Genomic DNA, 12,439 nt, shown 5'->3' on the forward strand with positions numbered 1-12,439 from the left:
GTGGATACCTCTTTACTGAGGCTACGACTGAAATACCGCACACTAACGGCCAAACGTTCTACAACAGATATGTTTGTTGACTCGTCTTTTATCACACTATATTTCTCTTGAACTATGGAAATACACTGACTGACAGAGCAAATGCAACACCAAGAAGGAGTGGTCAGAACTTTATGCCAATTGCAGGGTAGACTGACGTCACTGAGGTATGCTCATGATGTGAAATGCGCCGCTGTGCTGCGCACGTAGCGAACGATAAATGGGACACGGCGTTGGCGAATGGCCCACTTCGTACCGTGATTTCTCAGCCGACAGTCATTGTAGAACGTGTTGTCGTGTGCCACATGACACGTGTATAGCTAAGAATGCCAGGCCGTCGTCAACGGAGGCATTTCCAGCAGACAGACGACTTTACGAGGGGTATGGTGATCGGGCTGAGAAGGGCAGGTTGGTCGCTTCGTCAAATCGCAGCCGATACCCATAGGGATGTGTCCACGGTGCAGCGCCTGTGGCGAAGATGGTTGGCGCAGGGACATGTGGCACGTGCGAGGGGTCCAGGCGCAGCCCGAGTGACGTCAGCACGCGAGGATCGGCGCATCTGCCGCCAAGCGGTGGCAGCCCCGCACGCCACGTCAACCGCCATTCTTCAGCATGTGCAAGACACCCTGGCTGTTCCAATATCGACCAGAACAATTTCCCGTCCATTGGTTGAAGGAGGCCTGCACTCCCGGCGTCCGCTCAGAAGACTACCATTGACTCCACAGCATAGACGTGCACGCCTGGCATGGTGCCGGGCTAGAGCGACTTGGATGAGGGAATGGCGGAACGTCGTGTTCTCCGATGAGTCACGCTTCTGTTGTGTCAGTGATAGTCACCGCAGACGAGTGTGGCGTCGGCGTGGAGAAAGGTCAAATCCGGCAGTAACTGTGGAGCGCCCTACCGCTAGACAACGCGGCATCATGGTTTGGGGCGCTATTGCGTATGATTCCACGTCACCTCTAGTGCGTATTCAAGGCACGTTAAATGCCCACCGCTACGTGCAGCATGTGCTGCGGCTGGTGGCATTCCCGTACCTTCAGGGGCTGCCCAATGCTCTGTTTCAGCAGGATAATGCCTGCCCACACACTGCTCGCATCTCCCAACAGGCTCTACGAGGTGTACAGATGCTTCCGTGGCCAGCGTACTCTCCGGATCTCTCACCAATCGAACACGTGTGGGATCTCATTGGACGCCGTTTGCAAACTCTGCCCCAGCCTCGTACGGACGACCAACTGTGGCAAATGGTTGACAGAGAATGGAGAACCATCCCTCAGGACACCATCCGCACTCTTATTGACTCTGTACCTCGACGTGTTTCTGCGTGCATCGCCGCTCGCGGTGGTCCCACATCCTACTGTGTCGATGCCGTGCGCATTGTGTAACCTGCATATCGGTTTGAAATAAACATCAATTATTCATCCGTGTCGTCTCTGTTTTTTCCCCAACTTTCATCCCTTTCGAACCACTCCTCCTTGGTGTTGCATTGTCACTGTCAGTCAGTGTATATTGCTCGCTGACGCAGACAGGTGAAGTGATCAGCCAATTTATGGTTATCGCATTTTGCATGTGATCTTAAGTCAAACAACCTTGATTTTATATCACACTTACGATTTAAACAAATCCATAATCGTAAATAAAAGTTTTAGCATGGGAGACAGCCAAAATCGCTCACGTAACGGCAATTTATTGCTAAAAATGTAGCTAATAGCTAAAATAAAAATTTTGTAGCAAATGCCTTTTCAAAATAGCTAGAACTAGGTATAAAATGGCCAAATTGGCGACACTGCTAGCTACCCACGCCAGCTATCATTTTCACACCGTTCGTGGCCCTGCTCATAGGGCTAGAGTCAGCCAAATCGACATGATCTGCTGACCCCAAGAAATGAGAGAAAGGTCAGGAAAAAGAAGAAAGTCCTGATGATGGCCTAGTTTTATTGATTATATCTTGGAGAAGAGGTAGATTTCTCTTCGTCTTTGTTCTGTCTGCTGCTACACTCAGCACAATTCCTCGTAATCTTCCGAGTGTGTGGTTGCATGAAGCAGGCCTTGTAGCTTTCGTTTTGATACTAAAAATCTATTCCAAACTGCTACTTGAGAGTAGCATTTTCTAAAGACATCAGTTCACAAACCGTGAATGAACGAGGACCCTGAATTTTTACAATGTAGGCTGATAAAAATGCTGTAAAGACAGAAAACGCTTAAAGATTTATAATTTATTAGCAGTACAAGTAATGATTTAAAACAGTCACTGAATCTTTTAAAAATTCAAGTATAATTTTTTCAGACTCGTGTGCTGCATTCCAATTTGTGAGGCGTTACACAGAAAGCTTACTTGAATGCTGCTATTAATATGCGCGTTGTTCGTTGTGGGAAAAATTTCGACATACGAGTGTAAAAAGAGATGGACATGATTAGGTTGGAACGTGCCAGAGATGCGACCGGAAAAGTTTAACGTATCAATCAATCAATCAATCAATCAATCAATCAATCAATCAATCAATCAATCAATCAATCAATCAATCAATCAATCAATCAATCAATCAATCAATCAATCAATCAATCAATCATGATATGCATTAAGGGCTGTCTTCCAGGTGACAGACTCCCTATCAATTGTTTACTTAGATTTTCTTAAATGATTTCAAAAAACTTGGAAATTTATCGAAAATTTTCCTTGTTCTATTATTCCATTCCCTAATTCCTCTTCCTATAAATTAATATTTGCCCCACCTTGACCCCTTGAATTCGAACTTTATCTTCATATTATCATCTTTCCTCCCTTTAAAAGCTCCAATCAAGCTTACTCGTCTACTAATGTTTTTCCACGCCATCTCTTCAATGACAACTCGGAACATCCCGCTTAGTCGAGCAACTTTTCTCCTTACTCCTAAGTCTTCACAGCCAAAAGATCGCAGAATTTTCGTAACGCTACTCTTCTGTTAGAAATCAGCAAGAATAAATCATGCGTCTTACCTTCGGATCTTTTACAGTTCTCCTATCAAGTAATCCGGCTGTGGATCCCATACACTGTAACCATACTCTAATTGGGGTCTTACCAGAGACTTACACGCCCTCTCCTTTACATTCCTTACAAAAAACCATAAAAACTCCATAGTCATATAAAAAGATCTGTAAACTTTATTTACCACCTCGTTTATGTGATTACTCCAATGAAAAACTTTCCTTATATTAACAACCAAGTACCGTGTGAGGTACTTTCAACCTAACACAGTAATTAAAAGTAAGAGGATTTTCCTCTTGGTGAAACTTACAACATGCATTTTCAGCTCTTTTTACCATTATATTATGGTCTGCTGTCCATCTCACAACATTATCGAGTTTTTTTTTTTTTTTTGCAGTCGCTCACAATCCTGTAACTTCTTACTCTATACAGTATTATATCATCTACAAAAATCTTTATCAGTGATTCCAGTTCTTTATTCATATCATTTATGTACATAAGAAACCATAAATGTCCAAAAATACTGCCTTACGAGACCCTCCTCTTAATCATTACAGAATCAAGTAATGTTTCAAGGACTGTAGTTCTCTGAGTTCTATTTTCCTGAAATTTAACCACCCACTCAACCACTCTTTTGTGTATTTCACCAGCTGTCTCCCATGATCTACCCTATCAAAATCCTTGGATAGGTCAATAGCGATACATTCCGTTGTCTTCCTGAATCTAAAATATCTGCTATATCTTGCTGGAATCCTATAAGTATAGCCTCACTGGAATAATTTTTCCAAAACACGAACTGTCTTCTATCAAACCAGTTAGTTTTTGCTATTGGCTTTACGTCGCACCGACACAGATAGGTCTTATGGCAACGATAGGACCGGAAAGGGCTAGGAGTGGGAAGGAAGCGGCCGTGGCCTTAATTAAGGTACAGCCACAGCATTTGCCTGGTGTGAAAATGGGAAACCACGGAAAACCATTTTCAGGGCTGCCGACAGTGGGGTTCGAACCTACTATCTCCCGAATACTGGATACTGGCCGCCCTTAAGCGACTGCAGCTATCGAGCTCGGTAAACCAGTTAGTAATTTTGCAAACATATCTATTATAATCAGAAAGATTGTTTTTCCACAGCTTACATGCAGCACATGTCAAGCTGACTGGTCTGCGATTATCTACTTCATGCTTAACACCCTTTTCCTTGCTCACGGGGGCTACTAAAGCAACTCTCATACAAACATTAATCAAATAAATATTTCAGATATGGCAGTATATCCCAACCCATTGAATTTAGTATATCCTCAGAAATCTTTTAGGAAAGTTATGGTTTTATATTTGCTATAGAGCCGGTTTCACGCCATTTTGCCACAAAGTTTTGCATTGCAAACTTTGCTGGACGTTTTGCCAAAACAATTCCTGTCTTGAGAATGGGTTGGGATATAGTACCATATATGAGGTACTTATTTAATTATTGTTTGGTCGGAGGAGCTATACCAGATGAATGAAGAGTTGCTATTGTAGCCCCTGTGTATAAAGGAAAGGGTGATACACATAAAGCTGAAAACTACAGGCCAGTAAGTTTGACATGCATTGTATGCAAGCTTTGGGAAGGCATTCTTTCTGATTATATTAGACATGTTTGTGAAATTAATAACTGGTTCGATAGAAGGCAGTTCGGTTTTAGGAAAGGTTATTCCACCGAAGCTCAACTTGTAGAATTCCAGCAAGATATAGCAGATATCTTGGATTCTGGAGGTCAAATGGACTGTATCGCGATTGACCTGTCTAAAGCATTTGATAGGGTGGATCATGGGAGACTACTGGAAAAAATGAGTGCAATTGGACTAGACAAAAAAGTGACCGAATGGGTTGCTATATTTCTAGAAAATAGATCTCAGAGAATTTGAGTAGGTGAAGCTTTATCTGAACCTGTAATAATTAAGAGGGGAATTCCTCAAGGCAGTATTATCGGACCTTTATATTTTCTTACACATATAAATGATATATGTAAAGGAGTGGAATCGGAGTTAAGGTTTTTTGCGGATGATGTTATTCTCTATAGAGTGATAAACAAGTTACAAGATTGTGAGCACTTGCAACGTGACCTCGAAAATGTTGTGAGATGGACAGCAGGCAATGGTATGTTGATAAACGGGGTTAAAAGTCAGGTTGTGAGTTTCACAAATAGGAAAAGTCCTCTCAGTTTTAATTACTGCGTTGATGGGGTGAAAGTTCCTTTTGGGGATCATTGTAGGTATCTGGGTGTTTATATACGGAAAGATCTTCATTGGGATAATCACATAAATGGGATTGTAAATAAAGGGTACAGATCTCTGCACATGGTTATGAGGGTGTTTAGGGGTTGTAGTAAGGATGTAAAGGAGAGGGCATATAAGTCTCTGGTAAGACCCTAACTAGAGTATGGTTCCAGTGTATGGGACCCTCACCAGGATTACCTGATTCAAGAACTGGAAAAAATCCAAAGAAAAGCAGCTCGATTTGTTCTGAGTGATTTCCGACAAAAGAGTAGCGTTACAAAAATGTTGCAAAGTTTGGGTTGGGAAGAATTGAGAGAAAGAAGAAGAGCTGCTCGACTAAGTGGTATGTTCCGAGCTGTCAGCGGAGAGATGGCGTGGAATGACATTAATAGACGAATAAGTTTGAGTGGCGTTTATAAAAGTAGGAAAGATCACAATATGAAGATCAAGTTGGAATTCAAGAGGACAAACTGGGGCAAATATTCATTTATAGGAAGGGGAGTTAGGGATTGGAATAACTTACCAAGAGAGACGTTCAATAAATTTCCAATTTCTTTGAAATCATTTACGAAAAGGCTAGGAAAGCAACAGATAGGGAATCTGCCACCTGGGCGACTGCCCTAAATGCAGATCGGTATTCATTCATTCATTTAACTCTTGCGCAATCAGTTCCGCACAGGTTTTCCGCGAATCGTGCTTCGCATAACTCTCGACAACGAGCACGCGCTGTTTCATCGCGAGCACCATTTAGTGTTGCATTCAACTGGTCACTAAACACGTCTGCTCCTCTCCTCACTCAATTACACGTAATGTCACAGTACTCAGTACGGAGCATGCGGGAGATGTGCACGCGCAGACATGTGCCAGCTATCGATTGGTGCATCGAAATTACGGCTTCCAGCATTTCTGGTGATGGTCAGTTCTCCTGTTCATTAACAAGGGTCAATCCCGCGACAGAATTATTAAATATCTTCCAGGCCAGTTTTATTTTTCCCACCCGCTATGTATCGAATGACATAAACAGTAGCATGCAAAATAAATATAAGCATTAATATTTATAAATTTACAAGGGCACATGACAAGGCAGGCTAATATCTTTATGTCTAAATTATCTATCCATTCTAATGCTGGGGTTGTTGCCAATAAAAAAACGGATCAATTTCCCTGATATGCTCTTCTATCACAATCAAATACAACGTGGTAAACTGACTGTGAGGGAGCACCACAGTCACATTGGGCGCAGAAGGAATTTTGGCCCATTTAAAGAGTGATTCAGCATAGATTCCATGATAAGTCCGAATTCTGTTGTGAGCAATCCGCGTTCTTCTTTACAGGTCCATTTAAATCACTACAATTTGAAGGTTGATGTTGATACTCCAATCATTTATTCATTGGACATTCGCCTCAGTTAGTTTGCAGTGAGATCCCCCTGTAGATGGGGGCGGTAGAATAACACCCACGGTATCCCCTGCCTGTCGTAAGAGGCGACTGAAAGGGTCCCCAAGGGCTCTGAACTTTGGAGCGTGGGTTGGCAACCACGGGGCCCTCAGCTGAGTCCTGGAATGGCTTCCACTTACTTGTGACAGGCTCCTCACTTTCATCTATCCTATCCGACCTCCCTTGGTCAACTCTTGTTCTTTTCCGGCCCCGACGGTATTACGTACGGAGGCTTAGGGAGTCTTTCATTTTCATGCCCTTCGCGGCCCTTGTCTTCCTTTGGCCGATACCTTCATTTTTCGAAGTGTCGGATCCCTTCCATTTTTTCTCTCTGATTAGTGATATACATAGAGGATGGTTGCCTAGTTATACTTGCTCTTAAAACAATAATAATCACCACCACCACCACCACCGTTTCAAGTGAGAGTTCTAGCATTTTTGATTGCTGGCTGACTATATTTCAGCCGGTTCCTATCCAGACCAGGGAGGCCACAGTGAATCTTCTCATACCAGAGATGCTCGCGCTGGGCATTCCGTCCCGCGGGCGCCCAGGGCTGTAAGTGGGCGGGCTGGCAGGCGATGAGAGTATGCTATTCAACCACAGTGACGTGGTCCTGCCGTGAAGGTTGGGTGAAGTTCTCCCAGTCACTCTCGATCATTGCGGCGATGTCCGGCTCCAAGGCTAAATGGTTAGCGTGCTGGCCTTTGGTTACAGGGGTCCCGGGTTCGATTCCCGGCAGGGTCGGGAATTTTAACCATCATTGGTTAATTTCGCTGGCACGGGGGCTGGGTGTATGTGCTGTCTTCATCATCATTTCATCCTCATCACGACGCGCAGGTCGCCTACGGGAGTCAAATCGAAAGACCTGTACCTGGCGAGCCGAACTTGTTCTCGGACACTCCCGGCACTAAAAGCCATACGCCATTTCATTTCATTTCATTTCATTTCACTGCGGCGATACCCGAGTTTGAAATGGAAGTAGACAATAAATGAAAGAAAGAGGACAGAACTCCACATCATCTTCAATTTACGTAGTAAGAAATAAGTTATTTATGTTTATTAATGTTTATTAATGCATTTTGACCGGACACAATATAGACTTAGGCCTACAACCTCAAATATTTTTATAATGTACTTAATGAATTACAATTTTCATGATTACATTTTAAGAGGTGGATTAGAAACAGTTCTAATATAATACGGAGTTAAGGTGGATAAGCTGTGGCTTGTGGTTGTTTGAGTTGAAATTTATCTGATAAACTGACCAAAATTCCAATCATAATTACCGGGTATAAAAATAAGGTTATTTATTTGAAGTCATACTGTACATCTATCTGGTAGATATATTTACAATGTTGTTGTACTTTAATACTGGATAGTAAATATCTATGTCCTCACTCGTGATGAAACTCCCACGTGCCATTTAGAGTCTAGCTGTTATCACCGGACGTCTATTACATTTTAAATATTATTTTCAGAAATTCTTGAACAGGGAAAGTCACACAACACTACATCACTGTGCAAAATCATTGTTGCATTATGTAATTTTATTACTTTTCGCTTAATGAATAACAGGAATTTTGCATTTAAAAAAATGGAAAGACTGTCATTCTCATCCAAGGAATTGTAAATCGAAGCTTGTACGCTTAAACCCTGTACCTTTTTGGATTGTAACGCGAAAATCATGTGTCAGAAAATACAAAAGACTGTTTATATTGAGTGCAGTATAAATCAAACAGGAATACCTTGTTCTGTTGTGATTTTAAAGTTTCATTTTAATTACTGTATACCTCAACACTTCGCTGAGTAGTGGAGGAGAGCTTGATAATCGCAATCGAACCTCAATGCTCCCTCGCTTCCCTGCAAAGTGTGTTCGCTCTCTCGCTTCACTGTGACGTATACTTCCTACGTAAACTGCCTGCATTTACGTCACGCCAGCCCGGCCGCACTGGGCTAGCCTCAACGGGCACCCAGCTGAGCACCTCTATCTTATACTCTTGGATCAGGTCAACTTTCCTGCGTAATTCAGGTGGCAAGATGTTCCTGATGACAGGGAGCCAGTTAGTGGGCGTAAGTATAGTAATTCCACTGTTTAGTCTCATGGTGTTGTTGAAATGGTTATCAATTATCTTTACATCGGGGCTGTTGAGCCATACTCGAGCACAATACTCGGCCGCGGAGAAGACAAGACTTAATGTAGAACACCTCAGAGTTATTGCAGAAGCATCACAAATAGTACTACAAAACCTCTGCTGGATATTATTTCGGCTTCTAATTTTGGGAGCTGTGTTTTCAAGATGTTTCTTGAAATATAATGTACGGTCCACGGTGACACCTAAATATTGAGGGTGTTTATTATATCTCAGCACTGAACCCTCTATCTTCTATAGATCTCCTGGCAAAATAGAATATAGCATGCCACATCTAATTATAAATAGAATGGAGGAAGATGACAAAAATGCTTTTCCTGATAGGGTCTGCTCTTGACGATGGTGGTATAAGTGACAAGGGAATATTCCACATTATTCTGTGAGCGTTAAGATCTGATGAGAACTCACAGCTATCAAAGATGAACACTCGAAACTGGTTCTGACTTTCTTCTTCTTCAGACCCCATTTCCGCACGAAGGTCTGGGATCCATGTAGTCACCTCTGATCTTGACAATGCAGCATGAGAAACTTCATCGGACGTACATCTGTGCTATACTCGAATTTCCTTTAGCCATGAACGTCTCCCAACGGACCTTTTTCCTTGTGACTTTAGTTCTGACTTAGAAAGAATTATTTTCTACACTAATCTGGGGAGTTTATTTCATTAATAAGTCGTGTTACTTTTATGAAATAATTAAAAATTACGTATGAAATGTTAGTACATTTTTCTAGAATACGTATAATTTTATTTATAATAAAGGCATGTTAAAGAAAGCAACAATGATAAATAATCAGAGAATATCACAGTGTACACTCATCCTTAAATTACATAATACACGCAGCATCCTAAATCTATCGTTGAGTCAACGTTATGGTATCTACACATCATTTATACTGTCCGGCGAAATCGAAACTTTGAACACAATCCCGGATATTTAAACCTGATCCTCGTTGAAACTCTAACACATGAAGTGAAAATCGCTAGAAAATGAACTCGAACCTTGAAATATAACTGTGTCCATTTTTTAGAATAAAGTGTGAAATCGAAATTATGCAACATGTCAGAGTAGTTTCATCTATTCCTCAATACAATCTCAACATATGCAGTGAAGTTCGCTAAATAAAAAATAAACCTAACTCTCGTTTAATAATACGTAATATCACTGAAAACAATAATCACTACCATCACGATCTCACGACATAACTCAAGTGTGAGGATCCAACTGGCCTTTCATGTTAACACTCCAAACAGGACTCACCGTAAACTGTCCAGTGAAGTAACTTTTCATCAGTCTACTCAGGCTAAACTATCATTCTAATAAAATTCATTTTTCATACCCGCAATGTTTCTAGCCAGTGATAATTTCGTCTCGTAAAGATACAGAATAGAATTAAGTTTACAATAATAAAGTATTATCTTCACCATGCGTCAGAATGTATTTTGTTCGTGAGGTCGGCTACCACAAAATGCACTTTGCTGGTATCAAATAGAACCGTCACTTAGACTTAATTGCCGTCGCCTACGGTCTCCTATAAAATAGTAATCATGGGAGAACATATACTTGTACTTAAAATAGGCGTTACAACGCTTTCATTTGGTTTTGATAACCTTTAAATTCATCAACCGTTCTGGATTTCTACAGGACATAATCATCTTACACAGCCTGTCTCAGAAAAATTACACCTTAACATACACCCTGTCATAAAAACACGGCCTCTTATTTTCAGCCTCCTGCTCATTATACATCACTTATAAAATACAGGCTTACTCTGCCTTTAACATCTTCCAAATTATTCTCATAATATTTCATTTCCATTACAATCCCTTTCTTCTTGTTTGAAACTTTTTCAAATACAAGCAATCCCATGACCAAACAACTTTATAATGATCTCGAAATTAACTTCCCTAAATTTTTCTGACCTCAAGAGCAAAACGGTATACCGTGATTTTCTGTATCACAAATACACGGTGTCACAAAATTTAAGTTTTTCCAAAAATAAATGTCATCTTTATTATACTTCACTGGATGTCGATATAAATCGCAAATCTCGCTTGACATTACTGCTGAACACATAGTTTATCATCTCAAATTTATCCTGACGTGAATATTATTATTATTGGATAATTTGATATTCGACTTTATCACACTCATAACGGTTATTTTATCGTTATCATTATTTGTATCTTTTACCGCCTGGGCATTATTTTACTGATTTTCATTACAATATTTAAAACCTCACCTTTTACATTTTTCTAAATCAATTTAAACACATTTTAAAGTCTCGCGCACTGACATAAATAATAGACAATTCGCCTCAACATTGCAATACACTTAGTTTTTACACACACCACATATTAATTTAACGGGATAAGCACGTACATTTCTAACTACAAAACATGATATTTAAATTAGACAGACCTGTAACTGCGTCGTGGGCATGACGTTATCTTGACCTCATTTTTACGCCAGTAATCTCGTATTTAGCCCCTCATAAAAGCATAGAGCATTGTCTTATCTTCAAAATTACCTATAATTACACAGATTCTAAACTTTACTTGATTCAACACACATAAATAATAAATTGTTCTAGACACATATAACAGTGAAAACCGCTTCGCTTCTTGACGAGAACTCAACTCTCACCGTTTGTGGGAATCTCCAACTCCCACTTTGCCAGGTATTTTAAAGATATGACTGACCGTGAAACCCGAAGCTTATCTCCGCCAGCCTACAGTTCCCCTTTACCGATTACAAAAATACACCGTCTGCGGTAATTCACGACAGCTATTTGTGAATTCGCTGTTTCCATCTGAAAAGTTCAGGAACCCTTTAATAATTCAACTAATGATTTTCTTTACTGATAATGATAAATGTCGTAACTACACTGTATCAAGAGCTAATTTAGTCTTCATTCACCATTTACCAGTTGGTAAGAATATTCTCCCTCGAGCCAACTGACTTTAGAAATTTCACAAGTTCATTCAAGCCCACTTGAAGCCCTCTTCTTGATGTTGCCCGACGCAGGTCTACATACCCGGCCCACGGAATATTAAGTGAAGCTGCTCTCTGAGGAGGGGGAATTTAACGCCTTTCTAGGGACGCTTTGCTTGGCGAGATGTATTGCGGTGCAATCATACTATTGGATGACCACTCGACCGATTTCTTCGAGACTCACGCCAAAAACTCCACCTAAATTTCCCAGTCACGATGGTGTTGTTTGCTGATTTTCCCCGTTACGTTAACGGGCATAATTAATTAATTAATTTCGTGCATTAGGTTTGCCGCACATTTTTCCTGTATGTCCTTGACACGTGTTTCCCTCACGGCCAACATAGATGCCAACTTCTCTCCAGGCCTAATTAACCCTTGAGGATTGGCGCGAAGAAATATAGCGCGTGTATTTGACCCGGATTTTAAAAATTTATTTTTAGCCATCATGCACTACGTACGAAATTAATTTTCACCTGCACTGTTATAATGAACTATTCTAAATCGTTTAATGTGTTTTTTAAACATGTATTGAATATAACATGCAAAATAATTACAATAATTTTATGAATTATAAAATAGGCATTAATATTGTCAGGGAAGAATT

The sequence above is a fragment of the Anabrus simplex genome, chromosome 5 (assembly GCF_040414725.1).
Source record: "Anabrus simplex isolate iqAnaSimp1 chromosome 5, ASM4041472v1, whole genome shotgun sequence".
NCBI classification, from domain to species: Eukaryota; Metazoa; Arthropoda; class Insecta; order Orthoptera; family Tettigoniidae; genus Anabrus; species Anabrus simplex.